Genomic DNA, 23,336 nt, shown 5'->3' with positions numbered 1-23,336 from the left:
CCTTTTTGTAAACCAGTGCTTGATTTTCCCACAGTGGCACTCAAAGTCAGGTCTGATGGTTGTTTCGCCATGCGTTTAATGCTGTGTCAGGGTTAGTCTGCCATGCGGTGGGCATTTTGCAGATCTAGACTTTAGTCAGGGTAGAAGCAATATCACAGGGTTGAGGCTGCGAGTAATGGATGGTATGAATGGCTATGTGTTCAAAGATTGAAATCGAGTCTTGAGAATTAGATATGACCTTGAACCTTACGACAATACAACTTTTTCCATCGGATCAGACAAGTTCTTTCATTATTTACTCACTCTAATGTTGTTCCAAACATGTATGACTTTCTTCCTTTTTGAGTAATGTTCAAAAACTGTTTTTGTCCTTGCAATGAAAGTCAATTGGGTCAAAAACAAAACCACATTTGGGCTCCATTGAAATTCACTGTGTGGACAAAAAACGATGAGAGATTCTTTAAAATGCCTTCTTTTAGAAGAAAAACTAGTTTGGAAGTACAAGAGGGTAATTAAATAATAACCAAAACTTCATTTTGGAGTGAACTATGCCCTTTATAATGATACAGAGTGCCAAGTCAGCTTTTTTTTTCCAGATTTTTGTGGTCTTCTGAAAAATTTATTTTTTTCTCCCAGATGCCGATGACAGAACAAACAAACCAAGCCGTCATTCTTTCATTGCCTTTACTTTTGTATAGTGAGTATTGTAGCATCCTGTTCACAAGCAATATTAGACAAAGACAAATCAACCCTGTCAGAATAGGGCGGGACACTGGATGATGGAGTTCGTACAAACTGGCCAAGGTCAACTTCTTCTGTTACGTTTTTCTTGCTCACAAAATAATGACATGTCAGTCCAGAGCATTAACTCCATAATAAACAGTATAATCAGTGGCCTCGCCTGCTTGTGCTTGTCAAACCATATGCTGCCCAAAGTGTCTTGGTTAAGTTACTTCTCAGTAAGTATTTTGCCATCTACAGTATGTAGCCTAGTTTGCACTGGTTATTATTTACTCCAGATGTAGCAGCAGACAGTGGACCTTTTTACAGCACTTCAATACATAAAACAGGCTTAAGTATGAAGTAACTGTATTAAATATACTGATCACAGCTGGGTAGATTTTGAGGAAAGCTACTGGCAAGATGTTTTATCAAGAAACATAGTATCAAGTGACTATTTGCCACTGTTTATACAAATGTTCCCAGTTTAGATCAGCGGTTTTCCTCCATGTCAATTGAAAATTGCATTTGAAGCATTTTTATGATGGAAATCTAGTGTTATGTTTTAAGTTTGAAGTTATTTAGAAACTAAACCAAAGGGAATGCCAAGCGTTAGCACTGTAAATATGGGCTCTACTGATCTTCAAGCAGAACACAAATATAAATTTTTGATCCTGAATTAAATTTGTTGGCAATGCTTTGATCATAGTCTTTTTGTGCGTGACCCGTGAGCTTGATGATATATGAAGCATTTTATAAATGTTTTGCTATTCCACTCTTCTCTCTTTTGTAGTTTTGTTTTAAGGCATTGATTTCCTGAGCTGTTGGGTTTTGCATGTGTCTGCCCTGTAGACTTCCCCTCTGTGCAAATAGATGTTGTTTTAGAGGCCTTGTCGTTGCAGAGGTATTTTCCCTAGATTGATTACATCGTTTGTCCCCTGGAATGTCCTGAAATAGTTTTTTTTATTCCCTAACGCTTACTGATACTGATTCAAAGTGCGAATCCAGTCTTGATAAGTTGTTGTTTGATGTTACTGAGTCATTTTCAATGCAAGAATCAGTTTTTTAGTTATTGTTTTCACCTTTTGTAATTTTATGTTGACTGTCCAGGGTTTGGGACCATTTACAATATAACGAGTATGTATCGCCTGCTATTGTTTTGTATTTATTTATAGTCATCACTAATCTTTAGTGATATTTTACATGCATCTTAAGTAATTTGTTTTGAAAATATCACTTGCTTATAAGTGTTGTGCCAATCCAGTGATGCTACAAGGCTGAATGGATCTTTAGATTACGCTGAATATACTTTAGCACACATCTCAGCAATATATCAGCCAAATGCTGTATTGCCTAATGGCTTGTTTTGGATATAAAAAAAGGTTGCATTTTCATTCAAGTTACATTTAAATTTGTTATTTAAACCACACAGGCTAGGGATTTATTTGAAATTACTACTACTACTACTACTACTACTACTACTACTGATATCTGTCAATGTTCCTTTTTTCCTCGGAGACTTAAGAACCTAAATGTCTTGTCATCAAAAGTAAAATGACAATAATGTGTAGGCGTATGTAGCAGTGTACATGTAGCATACATCCGTGCTATAGTACTATATGAGGAACTTACATAAAAAATGGGAAATTTTAAAGTGTTATTAAAATGTGTAGAATTTCCTGAATGTGTGTTTCTTGTGTTTCCTGAAAGAACGTTTTGAGACCCCATCTATGCCAGAACTGTGTGTACACAAAAGCTGGAACTAATCTGACCTCTCTCAACAATAGTGTAAGACTGTTTACATTCACAGACAGCAATATTACACACTGCATGAAAGGTAATATTTGAAAAAGCATAATGGGGGCACTTCTAGGCTTTGGGAGTTCTCAGAATGATTACTAAACCGTTGGTTTAGGATTTACTTTTAGCTTTGAAATGCTCCATAAACTCCCCTTAGACAAAAATATGTTAGTCTTAAAATAAGAAGTGAAACTTTTATTGAGTTAGTAAACTTCTAAATTTCACAGGTTCACAATTTATATTTTTAATTTTTGTGAATGTAAACCCAGATATCATAGAAACCATGTGGTGCACTTTTTAAGGCAACCACCATAACTAGAAAAAAACTAGATCAAGTTTAAATAAGGCAGATGCTGGTAAAAACCCAGTGAGGAAATGACTTTTATAGGTAATATCTACACATCTAACCCTACTATCTAATATTTAGGTAACTGTCGGTGAATCACAAACAAACAGTCAACCCATCGCAATGAAGTTGATTGAATTATATTGACACTGACTGGAAAAAATAGAGTATCGCTATATTAAACTTAGTATATAATTATACACTGATAAAAAAACACGTAAATCACACATTGGAACATCAATAAATGAAATATTCAGTTTGAAAAATCTTTATTTGTATACATTCTTTAATTTGTTAAGGACAAAATTATGTGACAAAAGTCAATGGAAACCAAAATCATCGACACCACTGAGGGCTGGATTCAAAATCATACCAAAAATCAATGTAAAAAACTTAAGTTACAAGCTGATCCAACTTGAATGAAGTTCATCACAGCAACTCATAATGTAAGTCAGTATTGTGTATGGCCCCTATGTGCCTGTAAGCACTCACAACAACATCCGGGCATGCTCCTGATGAGATGGCGGATGGTGTCCTGGGGGATCTCCTCCCACAACTGGATCAAGGCATTAGTGCGCTCCTGGACAGTCTGTGGTGCTACTTGACTGAGTCGGATGCTCAGATACATAATGTCCTAGAGGTTCTCAATTGGATTTAGGTCTGGGGAACGTGAGGGCCAGTCAATGGCATCATGCCGTCGTCATCTATAACATCATCAGGGCCCACTGCACCAGCAAAAGTTCTGACAATGGCTTTGAGGATTTTCATCCCGGTATCTAACAGCAGTAACGACTCGCTTCCACTAAGCAGTACAGTTCAGTACCGTATGCAATTTTTGCCTTTTCCATTGTCAGAAGTTGTGAATGGTACCCTAATTCCAAACCGTACCACCCCACGTTTTGGGGTACCTAGGACAGTAGTCCGGTACTAAAGGGTGGAGCTACACTCACTACAGAACATTGATTGATTGACAGAGAATCGTCAATTGCGTGTGCTACAAGGAGATAGACAACACAAGAGGTGCTATTTTTAAAACACAATACCATTGCAACACAATGTCGGGGCGCAGAACTGCACCATGGTCAACCCAGGAGGTGACCATTTTTTGCAGCATGTTTCTGAGAGGATGGCTGCCGAGGGGTTCCAGCAAACGTCCGAGCAGTGCCAGATTAAAATGCAAGAAGCTGCGGAGCGACTACCGTAAGGTGAATGACCACAACAGCTGGAGTGGTGTAAACTGAAAGAATTGGAAGTGGTTCGATATGATGGACATCTATGGAACGGGGAGTTTGTGAAGAGAAGGAGGCATCGATGCGGACACCTCTCTGCTGGAGTCAATGATGGAGTCTTCCAGTAAGTTCTTATAGTTGTGAAATAAAGTAGCTATACAAAGATCATGGGAAAGCTCACTTTCAATGTCCAACTTTAGAGCAATCTTGTTGTTTTGCTGGTTGTTTCCTAGCTAGTAAGGCAGCACCCAATTATTTTCAAGCTGGCAAGAAGCTGGTTTATTAGCCTGTGATGGGCGAAGTACAAATCCAATACTTGAGTAAAGTACAGGTACCCTAATTAAATATTACTCCAGTAAAAGTAGAAGCTTTGGCTAGCATGTGGAAGTCTTTGCAACCCTCCAAGGATATTCCTCCCCACTGACCCACCGCAAAACCGTTTATGCTGGATAATGTTGCACGCAGCAAAACGTTCCCCATGGCATCTCCAGACTCTTTCACGTCTGTCACATGTACTCAGTATGAACCTGTTCTCATCCACGGTGCTGAGCAGGCCCTCATGCCACCCTCATAAAGTCTGTTTCTGACAGTTTGGTCAGAAACATGCAATCCAGTAGCCTGCTGGAGGTCGCACAAAGGAGCAGATACCAGTCCTGCTGTTGGGTTGTAGAGAGAGCTGTTCTTTATCTCTCTCTCTCTCTCTCTTTTCTCACTTCCGGTGTGATTGTTGGGGGTGAGCGTGGACTGAGTGGTGCGAGTGGATTCTGTGAGTGAATCTTTTTTTTTTCTATACTGTTTTCTCTCTGTTCGTTTTTTTGTGTGTGTGCTTTGTTGTTGTTGTTGTTGTTGTTTTACGTTATCGTTTTGGGCCGCTTGCTACCTGTTTTATCGGGAGCATGACGGCCCCGCGTTTGCATTGTTTGAGTTCACTGACCCGGCGTCATGGAGTGAAAGTGGCGTCCGCGGTTAGTGTAGAGAAATGCTGCCTGGCAGTGGGTGATGTCGTTGGGCATGATAGCATTCTGTCTGCATCCAGGATGAATAACGCTACTGTTGTATTTCTAAACACTGTTGAAAAGGCCAATGAACTAGTTGAAACTGGGATAGTTGTTGATGGTTTATTTACCCCTGTGTTGCCACTTTCTACACCTTCAAAGAAAGTTACATTATCTAATGTACCACCGTTCTTAAGTGATGAGATATTAGCTAAAGCTTTGTCTCGTTATGGAAAACTGGTCTCGCCCATTAAAAAGATCCCTATCAGCAGTGAGTCGCATTTATTAAAACATGTTGTCTCGTTTAGGCGTTTCGTTTACATGATTATGAATGACGATGATGATGTAGATGTGTCTCTGCATTTTCGGGCTGATGAGTACGATTACATTATTTACGTAACGACTGACAAAATGAAATGTTTTAATTGTGGGCAGTCTGGTCATTTAATCCGTGCGTGTCCCGCAAAAAAGTCAAACAACTCAGCTGTTGCTGACGTAATCGCTGTCAGAAGCGATGTGGTACTAGTTAGCGCTGAATCCGATGGAGCAGGACCGTCAGATGAAGCTCCGGGTGTTTCAGGGGTACGAGCAGTGAATAGCACAAGTGATGATGTTTTACCTGTGATCACGGTGACTGATGCTAAAGAGATGGCGTGTGAAAATACAGTTTCAGATGTAGAGGTGTCTAATGTTCAGGCGGGGGCAGCCGTTATTGGGACGGATAGGCATTTAAATGGAGATTTCAATAGCGACCTTCAATCTACTGTGAGAAACAGTGATGATACTCGAATGGAATCAGGGCAAACTGATTTTAAAGTCCCGTTAAAAAGAAAGAAGTCTGGTAAAGATCTGATTATTAAACATGCTAAGACAGCAGATAAAACTGTGTTAAGTGATCAGGATGAAATGGAAAGTGATTGTGAATCATCTGATTCAAGTGTTAGTCTTTCTCAGAGTGAGTTTTCTGGACGTCATTATGAGGTTGATGACATCAAACTGTTCCTTAGAGCTACAAAAAATAAGAGAGGAGTGTGCGTCAATGAATATTTTCCTGATGTGAAGCAGTTTGTCGAGAAAACGAAGTGCTTCATGATGGAGGGCTCCTTTACTAATAAAGAGGTCTATCGGCTGAAAAAAATAGTGAGGAAACTCAACTCTGAGCTTAGTAATGAGGACAGTGAGAAAACATAATCCCATCTATTGTAGCAGAATGTTCATGTGGGGGGGTTTTCTTTGTTTATTTTTATATTTATTTTCCTTAAATATGTGTCATGTTAATGTTGCTTCTCTAAATCTGAATGGTGCTAGAGATATGCACAAAAGAGCTGAACTATATGAAGTGATTCATCAGAAGAGAATTGATGTCACTTTGTTACAAGAGACACATACTGATTTAAATAATGCTGCGGATTGGGCAGTAGAATGGAATGGACTTGCTGTTTTAAGCCATAAAACTTCAATTAGTGCTGGAGTTGCTATTCTTTTTTCTAAGAGTTTTATCCCACACTCTTATCAGGCTGAAGAGGTTGTTAAAGGCAGACTTTTGAAAGTAAGAGCCTCTTTTGAACATGTTGTGTTTGTTTTCATTTGTGTGTACATACCAACTTCAGCGGTTGAAAGAATTTTATTTTTAAATACTTTGTGTTCTGTGTTACAAAGCGTTGCTGTTGATGAGTATTTAGTTTTGGGTGGGGATTTTAATTGCACAGAGTCCAACTTGGATAGAAACCATGTTGAACCTCACTTACCCTCACGACAACGTCTTGTTCAGATATTAAAAACGCATGATTTAATTGATGTTTGGAGGCAGATTGGTGGAGAACAAAGACAATACACTTGGACTCATGTTCGTGATGGCATGATTTCTTCAGCAAGATTGGATAGGTTTTATGTTTTTAAACATCATGGCAGTATTGTTGAGAGTTGTTGTATTACCCCATCATGTCTCTCAGATCACAGTATGGTGCAGTGCAGCATTTTTTTAAACTCTTTTAAGCCAAAGAGTGCTTACTGGCATTTAAACACCACTTTATTGAGTGATTTGTGTTTTAAAGAGAGTTTTAAACATTTTTGGGATGTTTTTAAAACTACAAAGAACTCCTTTAGAACACTACAGCAATGGTGGGATTTTGGGAAAGTCCAAATAAAGCAGTATTGTCAGCAATATTCTCAGAATGTCACTAGAGAAGTAACCCTGATGTTGAACACCTTAGAGACTGATATTTTAAAACTGCAAGAATTGGCTCACTTGCATGGAAGCCAAAGTGATGTGGAGTCTCTCATAAACAATAAGAAGACTCAGTTATCTGATCTGTTAGGGGTTAAGGCACAGGGTGCTTTGGTCAGGTCACGTTTTTTAAGTATAAATGAGATGGATGCACCATCAAGGTTTTTTTTCAGTTTGGAAAAGAAAAATGGGCAGAACAGGGTCATTCATGCTCTACGTTCTGATTCTGGAGCATTACTCACTGACCCCAAAGCCATTCGTAAGAGAGCAGTTACTTTTTATGAGTTTTTATATAAAAATGAACTTGGTCCAGATTATAGGAATGACAGTGATTTTTTTGATAATCTTCCTCAAGTGGCAGAGGAAGTCAACGCAAAGATTTCCGGTGCCTTGACAATGGGGGAGTTATATAAAGCCCTCCAAGGTATGGAGCTGGGAAAAGCACCAGGGATTGACGGTCTGCCAGTCGACTTTTATAAGTCATTTTGGTCAGAGATTGGAGGAGACTTGCTGGAGGTACTGAATGACAGTTTAGCCGGAGGGCTACTGCCGTTGAGTTGCCGCAGAGCAGTCTTGACTCTCCTACCCAAAAAAGGGGATCTGACGGACATCAAGTGTTGGCGGCCGGTCTCCTTGTTGTGCAGTGACTACAAACTGCTCTCTAAAGTTTTAGCTAATCGATTGGCAGAGGTCCTGGACCAGGTAATTCATCCTGACCAAACATACTGTGTCCCCGGCAGATCAATCTTTGATAATGTTTCCCTGATTCGAGATCTTCTTGATGTCTCTAAGATGTTAAATTTGGATTGCGGTTTAATATCATTGGATCAAGAGAAAGCTTTTGACCGTGTTGAGCATGTTTATTTATGGAGAGTTTTAGGGGCTTTTGGTTTCTGTCAAAAATTTATTGATCAGGTGAAAATTCTCTATAGTGATGTTCAGAGTATTCTCAAGGTCAACGGTGGGTTATGTGCTCCTTTTGGAGCTTGTAGAGGTATCAGGCAGGGCTGTTCGCTTTCAGGTATGCTGTATTCTTTGGCCATAGAGCCGTTATTACAGCAAATAAGAATAAAACTCCATGGCATATCTTTGCCAAATTGCAATGGTCAATTTTTATTATCAGCATACGCTGATGATATTGTGGTTATGATCAGTAAGCAAAGCGATGTACATGTTTTATCTGAATTGCTTGCAAAATTTAAAGCTTTATCTTCTGCTAATATTAATTGGAATAAAAGTGAAGCTTTACTTATGGGAAGTTGGAAAAGTGGGAAACCAACACTTCCTGCAGGTTTACATTGGGGAAATGAAGGTTTTAAATATTTGGGTGTTTTTTTAGGTAATGAGACAATGGTATATAAAAATTGGGAAGGTTTAATTGAAAAAGTTAAGGGACGCCTGGACAAATGGAGGCATTTGTCTCCAAAATTATCATACAGAGGACGCATTTTAATTATTAATAATTTGGTGGCGTCTTCCTTATGGCATAAGTTTGCCTGTGTAGACCCTCCTTTGCAGTTACTTTCAAAAATTCAGGCTATCCTGGTGGATTTTTTTTGGGATAGATTGCATTGGGTCTCACAAAATGTTTTATTTTTGCCTAAAGAGGAAGGTGGTCAAGGCTTGATGCATCTTCAAAGCAGAATTGCAACTTTTCGTCTGCAGTTTGTGCAAAGACTGTTGGATGGACCTTTAAATTGTAGTTGGCGTGCTGTTTCATGCCTGATTTTACGTAGTTTTGTAGGATTGGGGATGGACAAAGCACTTTTTTTGATGGATCCCTTAAAAATGGACACTTCTACTTTGCCAATTTTTTATAAGAACATTTTTAAAGTTTGGAGTCTCTTTGATGTTCAACGACCAGAAAGCTCACATTCTCTTCATTGGCTACTTGAGGAACCCTTAATCCATGGCTCTCGGTTGGACATAACGGACAGTTCGTTTTTTCCTGGACTTAGCAGGGTGCTGATTGAACACAATGTTACAACTCTGAGTCACCTACTAAATATTGTAGGACTGGATTTTAAGAATGGAGCAGTATTAGCTCAACACTTGGGGATCAAGTCTATTCGTTTGGTTACTCAGTTGCTCATGAAATGGAAAGCTGCCCTTAAAGAAACTGAAATGGACTTGTTAACAGAGCATTGTGTAGGCTCCTGTGTTCCTAACCCCAAAGACTCTTTTCCTTGTTTATTTTTGTCTGTAAATGTTGAAGGGATTACCTCCCCTTTTATTGAAAGTGGTGCATATTTGTGTGTAAACCTTTTCTCGAGTATTGGTAAATCTTTGTACAAGTCATGTGTTTTGGTTTTTAACAAAAAGGTGTTAAATGGAAAAGTTGATTCTCCTTGGCGTGATTTTTTAAAACTAGATCAAGGCACAAAACCTGAGTGGAGATCCTTGTATAAACCACCGTTGGCCAAGAGAACAGGTGATTTGCAATGGAGAATTCTCCATGGTGTAGTCGCAGTTAATGCTTTTGTGTCCATTTTAAACCCTGATGTTGCTTCTACATGCCCTTTTTGCTCTAATAGAGAAACTGTTTTTCATGCTTTTATGAATTGTGGTAGACTACAGTCTTTGTTTTTAGTTGTAAGCAATGTTTTTAGGAGGTCTAATGAGACATTTTCTCTGGAGACGTTTATTTTGGGGTACAAATATGTGAGGAAAAAAAGATTTGTTTGCCAACTTCTGAATTTTGTTCTGGGCCAAGCAAAACTGGCCATTTATACAAGTAGGAAAAAGAAAATAGAACAAAATGTTAATCAGAACTTAGTAGCATTGTTTTCCAACTTGGTGAAATCAAGAGTTATGGTTGATTTTCTGTATTATAAGTCTATTAATGATTTTGTTACATTTGAATGTATTTGGTGCTGTAATGAGGCTCTGTGCTCTGTTTTAGAGGATGAATTGATTTTTTCGCAATTTTTGTGATTTTTTTTTATTTATTTTTTTAATTTTTTTTATTTTTTATTTTTTATTTTTAAAAAAATCTTTATTTTTAATTTTATTTTTTTTATATAAATGTACTGTGTTTTTAGGAGTGTTTTGTGAATAGGAGAGTTTCTTGTAATAAAAGCGTTGTTAAAATTCAAATTCTCTCTCTCTCTCTCTCTCTCTCTCTCTCTCTCTCTCTCTCTCTCTCTCTCTCTCTCTCTCTCTCTCTCTCTCTCTCTCTCTCTCTCTCTCTCTCTCTCTCTCTCGTTCTTTCTCTCTCTCTCTCTCCTCTTTCTCTCTCTCTCTCTCTCTCTCTCTCACTCTCTCACTCTCACTCTCTCTCTTCCTATCTATCTATCTCTCTCACAGGTAACATTCTAGGCAGAGGCATATTGAGCATAATTAAAGGTTTATGTTTACATCTATTTGAAACAATTTTAAGTGTAACCATAACTAGAATTTGTGTTTCCTTTTAGAAGAGATTTATATCTATTATGTAATTGACATTTTACATTTACTTGATTGTTAATAAATTAACAATCTGAATTAATCTGTAATTATTAACTATCTCCGATGTGGAACGGTATAATTGCAACAAAGGGATTAAATGTATGATTAACTATCAAATATAGATGACCAAACATTCGGTTGGGATTCTCTTCTAAATGCGACAACTATGATAAATGGAGTCAGATAAAGAATATTATAATCAAATCCATTCTTCCAGCTGAAACACTGAACGCGTGCGGCCTTCACCGCGGTTCGCTACCGATCCTTGGAGCGAATTCATGCGGTCTTACAGTTGGTGACCCCGAACACGTGATGTTGCGACTCAGACAAGCAACGTGTTTTCAGCGAAGTATTGGATTTAAAATCAACAAGAGATTTGAGCTTCTCTTTTTCAGCTGTTCTGTTGATCTTGTGAATGGATTAAAGCTGACCCTCCGACCAGAGAATGAGTAAGTAAACCTTCTTTGCCTTTTAGAATTGTTGAGGGAAAGTTTTATTTGCAACTCACACATAGACACATTTCTAGAACGGGTCGGTATGCCCACTATAGATCGGAACCGTAGAAATCCGATATTGTGTAAGAATTAGACGTGAAACATGACTTTTCAGGGAAATAACAGCAGCAGTGTAGATGAGGAAATTATGGCAATCTTAGGCGTACAATTACAAGATCTCCTCATTCGATTAAGCGATAAAGGATTGAGCCTGAAATGGAGTAACAACGAAATTATATCCTGGTATACTGCTCAGGGCGCACAACTAAAATCTGAATCAAAATACAAGAAAATCCCCGCTGCAATTGTTTATTTGCTTCGTCGTAACGATCTCAAGACAATGGTCGAGAACGAACGAACGATAGCAAATATCAAAGAAATTGAAAGATTGCGATCTGACGAATTAAAAAAGTTAAGATCAAAAGTCGAATCGGTCTCATGCGAGCAACTTGAGTGGGCTAGGCAGCGTGAAGAAATGGCAACAAAAATTTATCAGTTACAAGGAAAACTTCAAACCGGCAATAATTACATATCTGCTCTCGAAGATTGTTGTGATAATGCAGGATTTCCAGGGGCCGCAGTAAAACAAGCAGCACTGGATGAAATTTCTGAACCAGCAAAGCCAAATGATAATGGTGACAATGATGCTGCGTTAGGTTACAGGCCACAGAGAGAAACTCGTGACCGAGCCCCTGTGTTAATGCCTGAACAACCAAAACAACGAAGCCTGATAAAGACTTGCACAAAAGCTAACGACACAGCGAAGAAATCAGTTAAGGTCGCCGTGCTTAAAACTATGACTAATGGGAACGACGAAACCACAACGATCAGCCGTCCGTTAACCTGCGAAGAATGTTCTAGACACAAACAAGTCGTTGGAGTAATGCCAAGAAAAGGGCCGTTTCAACCCTACTGGGAAACATTGATGTTACAGGCCACGGTGTATAAGCTAGAAGTTAGGGACGTGTGGCAAATAGCACTTCTCACATTTTCCCTGAAGAGCTCAGACCAAAACTAACCGAAGGTATGAAATCTGGCAGCATAATAGACCGAATCCCTGACGAAACGGACGAAGCCATATATGAACGACTAAAACAGGCATTATTAGAAATGAGGGGACCGACACACGCAGATTGGAGCAAAATACTAGAAATCCAACAGGCGAGTGATGAAACATTTGAGACATACGCCGAGCGGTTATGGGTAACGTACAGAGAACACTCAGGATTAGAAAATGCCGATCGAGACCATGACGCGTTATTACAACTTATAAAAAAATAATGCTGGCATCCCAATTCAACGGGCTTTGTCAAATGGCGTCGATCCAGTCAAAAACACGTTCCAATCAATAGTAGACTGGGGCTCAAGAATAGAAAATAGATGGAAATCTAAGCTAAATGCTGAAAAGTGCATGACTCCCATAATATTTAACAGCAATGGGATTAAAAAGCATGTTCACTTCGTAGATGAGGTGACTTGCTCTAATGAATCTGAAGCATTTAGTTCAGAAAATGCACAAGAAAGTGTGTCTTTTAGCTCTTAAGGGGATGCAGGATGATTTGCAAGCATCCGAGAGTCATGAATATACTAAAACTCCAGGAGAACGTAGCAGACAACCCAATGGCAAAGAGAACAGGTTTTGCAGATACTGTCAGAAAATCGGTCATGCCGAGGGAAAATGCTGGTCACTGGGTAACGGGCGACCTCAGCCGTATTTTCAGAAAAATAGGAAGTTACTTTCTAAGGGCAAAGAACAGCGCTCATTTGCAGGTAAAACTCTCAGTGAGCTAACTGCAGTGTTCATGCAAGGGCTTCAGCTATTAACTTCACTTGCGAGCGGGCTAGCAGCCTCTTAGCAATGAGTTTAATAGTAAAACATCCAGATTGCAATGTTTGTATTTTCAAATTTGTAATTGTATAACATTGTGCGCATTGATTACACATAATAGTTGTTTGTGCTACGAGATACACATCGACTAGTCAAGTTTATTCTTTAAAACACATGATTGCTTTACTGTAAGTGATGAAACACTTAGGATAAAGGCCGTAGATGCTGCGCATTCTAGGCCATGTATCTTGTGTAAATTGGAATAACTTTAATACTGGAATTGTACAGCAATTTCAAGTTGCATGTGTCAATGTTGAATTTGTTTGTCTCCTATAATGCAAGCTCTGCTATTTCCCATATAGCTGCAGTAAACCATAAACAGGAACATAGAATTGCCATCTGGCTACAGTGTGAATTACAATTGCATTAACCATGAAAATGTCTTCATCACAACAGGACTCAATAACTCTGACCTTTGCTATTTCTAAATTGAGCAATTTCTAATACTTTTCATTGGTTCAATTCCCAGTGCCAAAAAGGAGGGGAGTTGTGCTGTTAAATGTGGCACAGATAATAGAAAACCAATTCATCCTTCACTCAAAATGACTGTAATGAAGTCTCAGATTGTGAAGGCTCGACTGCCAGAACAGCCTTAAATGTTAATACACAGAAACAACAGCAGCAATTAACTGTGTTTCTCTCTAAATTTGTTTATCTTTAAATTTGTAATTTGTTTCTATCTCAGGATGACAATTGCAATTCCTTGGAGGACGGACGGCCAAAAGGCCCCCCTCCCCCTGCATCTCAAAATTTGAGATGTGATAGATGGGTGCGAATATCTTTATATATATTTGATGGGGTCAATCACACCTCACAATATGTCTACATGACCTCCCAGTGAAAAAACTGGAATTAAATTATGCAACACAGATTGATATTGATTAGATTCCACCCATCTCCAAAACATTAATACAGAACACACCCTACACTCAAGACAACATCACCTGGAATAGACTAAATCTATTCAGGCTGAACACTACACATCATAAACGACAAAGATGACATAGAGTCTAAAAGTGTTACTTCACTAAAGATCTATTGCTCATCTTTTCACACTAACAGATCCAGATAGCTACACACACACTCTCTCTCACACACACACACACACACACACACACACACACACACACACACACACACTGTTACCAGGAATACCCATTATTGTATGACTACACATATTTAGATCTACATTAATTACATTGGAAGATTCCTGAACAAATACAGTGGTTATTATATATGCTTTCATAAATGTGATTGATTTGTTGTTTTTCTTTCATGGTTTATTGATGCGTACCATCTTTTTTAATGTATCAATTGCACTGACTTTTGCTACATTTCCTTCGAGAAATTCAGACCAAAATGCTCAAATTCCACTACCACCAAAATAGTGGTAAGTTAGATGAACTTTGAGCTTTGATTTCCGAGTCTTGGTTACACTGAATATTTTGCTAATACTCCTCATGAAAAGGGGGACTTAAAATCAACAATGATTTTGTTTTGTTATAATGCATTTTATTTCAATGTTCCCAGAAACAATGTACGAGCTTGTGGAATCTTCTTTTATTCTCAAACTTTGACCACTTTATTAAGTATATTGATTTAAGGGCTTATTGACAGAGACTATTTTAATATGACCACATCAGACTTCTGACCAATGAAAAATGCCATGTATGCTTTTGTTCTTTGTTGTGCTAAATGATCTTTTAAATCACAGAATACCTGCAGCAAAAGTTTGCTCCTGTGCCCTGCCTCAAAAAGAGTATTCAATGGACGTTTTGCATATCAATGATGAAGTTCTCATGCAGGGCTACAAGGACAACAAAGACTGAAAACTGATCAGCTGCTTTTGCAACAAGTCTGGACGAGAAGTCTGAAGAATAACATCTACACACAGCAGAAAGCATATCTTTGTGGACAATGCCACCTTTGGACTCAATGGTTGTGGCCAATGGTGCCAAACGGGGAACTGTAAGGTGGAAAATAATCAAAGATATTTGAAATAGAACAAAATCATCTGCTTTGCTGTTAACTGCCATCGTCGTGATCAAGATATTGAAATTGACTCAACCCCCTCCCCCTTAACGCCATCAGAAGGGCCAGTTTGAGTTAGAAAGACAAAAGAATGACTGGCCGGCTGGCCAAAAGGTTTTCGCACCTTTGAATGGGGGAAGTTTTGTCTGATTGGTTATTTTCAAATGTATTACGGTTTGGTCTGATTGGTCAGTTTTACAAGAGTCAAATTTGAATTTGGTGACATCAGGGAAAAGGATAAAAGAGGATTTCAACTGTAGCTCGCTCTCTTTTGATTCTCTGCCTTCTCTTGAGAGGGCTCTTTTGGATGCTCTGGCTTTCTGTAGAGAGAGCTGTTCTTTAGCTCTCTCTCTCTCTCTCTCTCTCTCTCTCTCTCTCTCTCTCTCTCTCTCTCTCTCTCTCTCTCTCTGGTGCATGCTGGGAGTGAGTAGAGCGGTGGGTTGCATGTGGGAGTGCACGTTTTTCGGATTTTTTTCTGGTTTAACCGTTTTTTTTTCTTCCCCTTTTTTTGTTTTTTCTTTCTTTCTCTTTTTTCCCATCTTTATTTGGGCACTTAAAAAAAAGAAGAAGAAAGTGTTGTTTTTCTTTGATTAGAGAGTTTTGAGGTTGCAATGACGTCTACCCCGGAGAGGGGAGCGTCGCCTCCTCTCTCTCCGGAATGGTTTCAGGTGTGTGCCAGAATTAGGCGCAACAATCGAAGATGTGCTACTAGCAGTTGCTGAAAAAATTGGTCACGAAAATATGAACTCTGCCTCGAGAATGAATAAGGCGGTTGTAGTGTTCTTGAAAAATGAAAATTTAGTGAAGACGATGATTGAAAACGGAATTTGGGTTAAGGAAACTTACGTGCCTGTAACTCCTTTATCGGCCCCGGCTACGAAAGTTACCGTCTCAAATGTACCGCCGTTTATTGGCAATGATGTAATCGTAAAAGAGCTATCTAGGTTCGGAAAAATTGCAGGTGGAGTAAAAATGATTCCACTCGGATGTAAGAACACAGCGTTAAAACATGTGTTGTCTTTTAGAAGGCAAGTTTATATGTTTTTAACATCATCTGATAAAACGCTTGATGTATCTTTCCTTGTGTCTCATGGAGAGAGCTCTTACATGGTGTATGCAAGCAAGGACAATTTACGTTGTTTTGAATGTGGAGACATGGGACACAAACGTTTTAACTGTCCGCATAAACAACACGTTGACGAAAATCAAGGCCTACAGATAGTTGTGGAAAATAATGCCGCGGCGGAGGACGTTTTGCCTGTAGATACAGTCAGTGTGGAATCTGATGTGGTGAACATCCAGAAAGAAATCAACACTGAGGTAAGACAAGCGGTTCATGTTGTAAATGATGAAGAAAAGCCAAGTGGCAGTGGTATTAGTGCTGGAAGTGCTCAACAGAATAGTGATGGTCCGGTTTGTGAAGGGCTTTTGAATAAGAGGAATGTTGTGAGTAGCGATGACGAAATAGATGGAATGTCTGAAGTCACTGAGGGTAGCATGAGAGATGATGAATCGTGCATTGATGGAGATACGGATAAGGACTATGATGGAGACTTGTATACTGTTGAACAGATTAATATGTTCCTAGATGAAACAAAAGGAAAAAGTGTTGAACTTGCTGAGTTTTTTCCTGATCTTAATAAATTTGTAGAATCAGTGAAAAAAGTACGTAGAGAGTGTAGTATCAAAGTATTATCACAACAGAAGAGATTTAGGTTAAAGAAATATTTAACAGCAATTAGGAAAAGCTCAAGGAATGTTCAGACTAGAGGTCGGAATAAAAGAGGTAAATTAGAATAGGAGCCACATGGGTGTCTGTATCTTTTTTGAGCTTCTTTTTTCATCTCTGGTTTTGTTTAATATCTTACCCTTTTTTCTTTTTATGGATCTCCTAAGAGTAGGGTCCTTGAATATAAATGGGGCTAGAGATGGAACTAAGCTAGCATTGTTAAAGGAACATATTGAACCTAAAGAAATAAATGTTATGTTTTTACAAGAAACACATAGTGATGACAGAAATGAAACTGACTGGGGTTTGTGGTGGGATGGAGAATATATTTTAAGTCATGGTACCAGTGTAAGTGCAGGGGTGGCAATACTTTTCTCATCAAAGATAAAGATTAAAATTTTATCTAAACATGAAGTAGAAAAAGGACGTCTCCTTGTTTTAAAAGTAGAGATTAAAAATACAGTTTTTGTTTTTATTAACATTTATGCTTCTACAATAGGAAGTAATAGAATTAATTTATTTCAGAAGCTTAAGAATGTTATTTGTGATTGTGATAAAGATGATTTTTTTAATTGTGGGAGGAGATTGGAACTGCACTATTCTCTAAGTGTATTGGTAATAGACTTAAAAATGTGTTGGAGAAGTTAATTTTTGAGGATCAATCTTATTGTATACCGAAAAGATCTATTTATGACAATTTATTTTTAATGAGGGATATTTTAAAATATACTAAGGTGTATGTAACGGGGTTCGTGATAGTCGTGGGCAGGAAGGAAGAAGACAGGGTCGGCGAGGCTGGGACTTGTACACTTTATTGATATAACTCAAAACAAAAAGGACGCACGCTGGCGTTTCAAATTCTCAGTCACTCTCAGCAACAATTCTCTATCAGATGCTTTCTCTTTTCACTCATAACGTTTGCAGGAAGACTCTCTCTCTTTCTCTCCTGTTGTGTGTCTGCATCAAGTCCCAGTCCAACTCTCTCTCCCGGCAGCCGCTTATATGCGGTCTCTCCACGCCAATTACTGCAAACAGAGACAGGTGTTCACCATTTGCACTTGACCTACTTACCGACCGCTCGGCTCCGCCCCCTCTCTCCCGCTACAGACCTCGCGGGACCACGCCCACCTCGCCACATACCCCCACCGCCCGTCTCAGGCCGGGGAGCCATCCGGCCTGCAGCCTCCCCCCCCCCCTCCTGGAGAGGAAGTCGGCCACAGCCATCTGAGCACCCGGCCTGTGGATCACCTTGAACTTAAAGGGTTGTAAAGCCAGATACCAACGGGTGATCCGCGCGTTGGTATCCTTCATGCGGTGGAGCCACTGCAAGGGGGCGTGGTCCGAACAGAGGGTGAACTCCCGCCCGAGGAGGTAATAGCGAAGGGTGAGAACGGCCCACCTGATGGCCAAACACTCCTTCTCTATGGTGCTGTACATCGTCTCTCTCTTAGAGAGCTTACGACTGATGTACAGCACCGGCCGCTCTTCACCCTCCACCTCCTGGGACAGGACTGCGCCCAACCCCCTGTCCGAGGCGTCAGTCTGTAGGGAAAAAGGGAGAGAAAAGTTAGGAGCCTGTAGGAGCGGTCCACCACACAGAGCAGCCTTTATCTGGGTAAAAGCCTGCTGGCACCGCTCCGTCCACTGAACTGTATCTGGTACCTCCTTTTTAGTTAGATCAGTCAGCGGGCTAGCGAGTTCCGAATAATTAGGCACAAACCTCCTGTAATAGCCCGCTAGCCCCAGGAACTGTCTAACCTCCTTTTTGGTCTTGGGTCTCGGACAGGTCGCAACAGCTGCGGTCTTATCAATTTGGGGACGCACCTGTCCGTGTCCCAAGTGGAAGCCCAGATATCTTACTTCCACCCGCCCAATTGCACACTTCTTTGGGTTGGCCGTGAGCCCCGCCCTTCTCAGCGTCTTCAGGACAGCTCGCAAGTGCTGCATATGACGCTGCCAGTCCGCACTATAGATGATGATATCATCTAAATAGGCAGCGGCATACGCAGCATGCGGCCGGAGAATTCTGTCCATCAGACGCTGGAAGGTCGCAGGAGCCCCGAACAAGCCGAAAGGAAGGGTGATAAATTGGTGTAATCCAAACGGCGTGGTGAAAGCTGTTTTTTCTTTGGATAAGGGAGACAAGGGGATCTGCCAATATCCCTTTGTTAAGTCCAGTGTCGAATAAAAACGAGCCGTACCTAGCCGATCAAGCAACTCGTCAACCCTCGGCATTGGATAAGCATCGAATTTTGACACCGCGTTTACCTTACGGTAGTCCACACAGAACCTGACGGAGCCGTCAGGTTTCGGAACTAAAACAATCGGGCTCGCCCAGTCACTGTTGGACTCTTCTATTACCCCCATGTCTAGCATAGCTTCCAACTCTGTCTGAACAACTTTTTTCTTGTGTTCAGGCAAGCGATAAGGCCGGCTGCGAATAACCACGCCCGGCTCCGTCTCAACGTGGTGCTGAATGAGGTCGGTCCGGCCGGGTAGGGGCGAGAAGACGTCAGCAAACTCTGCTTGTAACCGATTTACGTCAGTGAGCTGCGAGGGTGAGAGGTGGTCTCCTCCCGAGGCCAGAGCGATAGATTGAGGCTTTTGGACCGCCTCCGGCCCGAGATCCTCCTCTCCACTCACTACCGTCGCAAGCATCACTGACCCCGCCTCAGACCAATTTTTAAGGAGGTTGAGGTGGTAGATTTGACGTGCCCCGTCCCTATCTGACCGCACAACCTCATAGTTGAGCTCGCCAACTCGCCGTGTGACCTCGAAGGGCCCTTGCCACTTTGCGAGTAATTTAGAACTCGAAGTAGGGAGTAATACAAGGACTTTATCTCCCGGTGAAAATTGACGCAGCTTAGTGCCTCTGTTATAGAGCTGTCGTTGTTTGTCCTGAGCCTGTAACAAATTCTCCATTGATAACCGCCCCAAAGTGTGGAGTTTTGTTCTCAGGTCCAGGACATACTGAATTTCATTTTTGCTCGCTGAAGGTCCGTCCTCCCAAGCCTCCCTAAGGACGTCCAGCACCCCCCGAGGCTGGCGTCCATAGAGAAGCTCGAAGGGGGAAAACCCCGTGGAGGCTTGCGGGACCTCGCGAACAGCGAATAACAGAGGCTCAAGCCACCTATCCCAATTTTTGGCGTCCTCGTGAACGAACTTACGAATCATGGATTTCAACGTGCGATTAAATCGTTCCACCAGACCATCTGTTTGTGGGTGATAGACGCTGGTGCGAACCGATTTAATGCCCAATAATTCATAAAGTTCGCGAATTGTTCGTGACATGAACGCCGTGCCTTGATCGGTGAGAATCTCTTTCGGGATTCCCACCCAGGAGATTAATGAAAACAGTGCGCTCGCAACACTTTTCGCCGAAATAGTGCGGAGCGGAACTGCCTCCGGGTATCGCGTTGCATAGTCTACCAGAACCAATGCAAAGCGATGCCCACGCGCTGACCGTTCTAATGGCCCGATGAGGTCCATGCCAATTCGTTCGAAGGGGACCTGCATCAAAGGGAGCGGGCACAAAGGTGCTTTTGGGGTGGCCGGTGGATTCACCAACTGACATTCACGACAAGACGCACACCACCTGCGTACATTCTCGTGAATGCCCGGCCAGAAGAAGCGGGCCATTAGACGGTTAAGTGTAGCCGTTGCTGCTAAATGCCCGGCCATTGGATTCGCGTGAGCCGCCTGGAAAAGCATTTCCCGGCGGCTTTTAGGCACTAACAACTGGGTTGTATCTTGTTTTGTCTGGGCGTCTTGGGTCACCCGATACAACCTATCTTTTATAACAGAAAAATAAGGATAAGAGAGCGGCTGGTCAGGGTGGAGGAGGTGGCCGTCGATGGAACGGACCTGATTAAACGCATGTTTGAGCGACTCATCCTGGGACTGCTCCAGGGGAAAATCATCACGGTCTGTGAGCGTGGGCAGCTCCAGACCGCTCTGTTCCCCCGGAAGAGTACCCAGAGGTCCCGAATCCACCTCTCCCACCTGAGCAACCGCCTCCTTCCTTTTTTCTCGCTTTCCCCAAGAGGCATCCACACACAAGTGCCCCAATAGTTTATTAAATGCTGGCCAATTAGTACCCAAAATAAGTGGATGCCGGAGGTGCGGGTTAACTGCAACCTCCACACTATGCGTTTCACCCCGAAATTGAATATCCACGGGCAACAACGGATAGTTCACCACTTCCCCGTGCACACACCGTACCTTAACCATGCGGCCATTAACCAATGCCTCAGGTTGAATCAAACTTTGATGGATAGAGGTCTGGTTACAACCTGAATCCACCAGAGCTTGATAAGTACCCCCCTTGATACTCACGGGTATCTGGTACATGCCAGCTTGATCGGGGGCAGCTTGTGGCGCGTCGGGGACCCGGATCAACGTCCCCACCTCCATCACCGGACACCGATCAATAAAATGCCCGGGGTCCCCACAACGCCAACAAGCCGGCCCAGACTTCCCCGCCACTCTAGCGGCTGGTAGTAGGTCCCCAAATTGGCGCGGAGAGAGCGCTGATGCGGAGGTGGTGGTGAACGGGTCGCCGGTTGCTCCGCCTCCCCTCGCTGCTGGTCTGGGGGCTGCCGGAACCTCCGCGGGCAGCCCGGTTCTCCACCTCGGTGCCGGCCTGGGCAGGAGCCCGCCGCGAGACCTGGGAAGAGGGACAGGCTTTGAGAGAACAGGAGGGGGAGGAGAAGAGAGAGAGAGAGAGAGAGAAGCCGAAGGAAGGGGCTCGCCGACCCCGTGGCACGCCACCATCTGGTCCTCCGCCAAGTGGATGGCCTGGGTCAGCGACGTCGGGCGGTGGCACTGGACCCACTGCGCGGTCTTCCTCGGGAGCCGCGCGACGAATTGTTCCAGCACCACTCGATCGATGACTTCCTCGACGTCGCTTTCGTCGGCCATCAGCCACTTGCGGCAGGAGTCCCGGAGCTGTTGCGCGAACGCAAAGGGCCGGCCGGACTCGTCGAGTGCCAGGGTCCGGAAACGTTGACGATGTTGTTCGGGGGTCCGGCCGACCCGCAGAAGGATGGCATTCTTCAGGTCGTTGTAGACCAGGAGGTTCTGGACTGGTAGCTGGTGTGCGGCTATCTGCGCCTCTCCGGACAACAGCGGCAGTAGCCGCATTGACCAGTCCTTCTGGGGCCATCCCCGGACCTCGGCGGACCTCTCAAAAAGGTCTATGAAGGCCTCTGGGTCATCGTGCGGACCCATCTTGTTGAGAGGCACAGCGGCGGTTGACTCCGTAGTGGGGGTGGGGACGGCCCGAACCTCCCGGTCCATCCAGCTCCGGAAGAGCTCGCGGTCTTCATGCTGGGCGCGGAGCAGAGCCTCGAAACGCTTCTCTTGCTCCGCCCTCACGGCCAGCAGGTCCTGGTGGTGTTCCTGATGAAGACCAGCGAGCGACTCGACGATGTCCGCAAGTGGCGTTCTTGACGGAGTTTGCATGGCGGCGGCAACCTTCTTCCTTCCCGGGTTCCGGCACCAGTGTAACGGGGTTCGTGATAGTCGTGGGCAGGAAGGAAGAAGACAGGGTCGGCGAGGCTGGGACTTGTACACTTTATTGATATAACTCAAAACAAAAAGGACGCACGCTGGCGTTTCAAATTCTCAGTCACTCTCAGCAACAATTCTCTATCAGATGCTTTCTCTTTTCACTCATAACGTTTGCAGGAAGACTCTCTCTCTTTCTCTCCTGTTGTGTGTCTGCATCAAGTCCCAGTCCAACTCTCTCTCCCGGCAGCCGCTTATATGCGGTCTCTCCACGCCAATTACTGCAAACAGAGACAGGTGTTCACCATTTGCACTTGACCTACTTACCGACCGCTCGGCTCCGCCCCCTCTCTCCCGCTACAGACCTCGCGGGACCACGCCCACCTCGCCACAGTGTACAATGTGGATTTTGGTATTGTTTCACTTGACCAAGAGAAGGCCTTTGATCGTGTAGATCACCAATACTTGTACCATGTTCTTAAGTGTTATGGTTTTGGAGAAAATTTTCTGTCTTGGGTAAAAGTGTTGTATCATGATGCTACATGTTTGATAAAAGTGGGAGGTGGATTGAGTGTTCCAGTAAAAATGGAAAAAGGCATTAGACAAGGGTGTCCAATGTCAGGACAACTTTATAGTTTAGCAATTGAACCATTACTTTGTTTGATGAGGAAAAAGTTAAAGGGTATAGTTATAACTGGAGCCTTAAGGAAAGAATCAATTGTACTCTCTGCATATGCAGATGATGTTACTGTGATAATCCAAAATACAGAAGATGTAAGACATTTAGAAGAAAGTTTAGAAGTGTATGGAAACCTTTCTTCAGCTAAACTTAATTGGGAAAAAACAGAAGCCTTATGGTTTGGATCTAATAATAATCTTTCCTTGCCTAAACTCCCAAATGTTAAATGGAATAAAACAGGCT

Source organism: Gobio gobio, assembly GCF_949357685.1.
Source record: "Gobio gobio genome assembly, chromosome: 6".
NCBI classification, from domain to species: domain Eukaryota; kingdom Metazoa; phylum Chordata; class Actinopteri; order Cypriniformes; family Gobionidae; genus Gobio; species Gobio gobio.
Note: the sequence above shows the minus strand (reverse complement) of the source record.